Genomic DNA, 891 nt, shown 5'->3' with positions numbered 1-891 from the left:
CCTTCAGTGTGACACCAGGTCTTTATCCTGAGCGTCACAAGTGTTTCAGTGTATTAATGCAGACATGATATTTGTTACCATGGCTCCACAATGATGAACACACAGACACATGAGAGTGGATGCTGAGCCAAGCTTTAATTTAGAAAGAACAGAGACTTTTCTTTACAGAAGGACAGTGTATAATATTTATTGTATAATTCACATCAAACCTTTTATTTTAGTTAAAACAAACGTTGCAATGTATTTTATATTTATCACACATTAGAGGACTATTGACAAAGTTGTTCCCAACCAATTCAGGCTATTCATTTATATTTTTTTGTGAATATTATCTGAAAAGTCTCATAGACGCAGGTGAAGATTTAAATGAAGCAACAAAATCTGACAAAATAAGTGGCCTGTAGGCTAGACTGATTTCTGGGGCATAACTCAATCTAATTCTATTCTTCACTGCCACACCATTGTCAGGGACTGCTCCGACATCATAAGAGTCCCCACTCTTTGGGATGCTTACAGCCAGACTGAACATGGGTAATTGTCTGTCAATGTCAATGAATGTACCTTTAAATTGAAAAGTGAATGTATGGAAATTGCTACCACTGACTGTTACAACCAGCTCGTTAGGGGAAAGGGAAGTAACATAAAACCCAAAGAAAAACAAAACAACAAAAACAGTGGTGGTGTGGTGAATGTTTTTCTTGACTTCTCTTTAAGATTTAACAAACAATTTTTGTCATTAAAAGCAGCTGATATCACTTTTCGCTCTTTTGGTGTCGTATTTATTTATTTATTTTTTTAAATGTTTAGCTAATGTTAAGGTTAAGAAATAGACACCACTTGGGGTCGTTTAAAATCGTAAAACAAAATGATCCAGGCAGGAGAATATATTGT

Source organism: Seriola lalandi, unplaced genomic scaffold (genome assembly GCF_002814215.2).
Source record: "Seriola lalandi dorsalis isolate HSWRI2012SDOR001 ecotype SW California unplaced genomic scaffold, Sedor1 jcf7180002050475, whole genome shotgun sequence".
Lineage (NCBI taxonomy): Eukaryota > Metazoa > Chordata > Actinopteri > Carangiformes > Carangidae > Seriola > Seriola lalandi.
Note: the sequence above shows the minus strand (reverse complement) of the source record.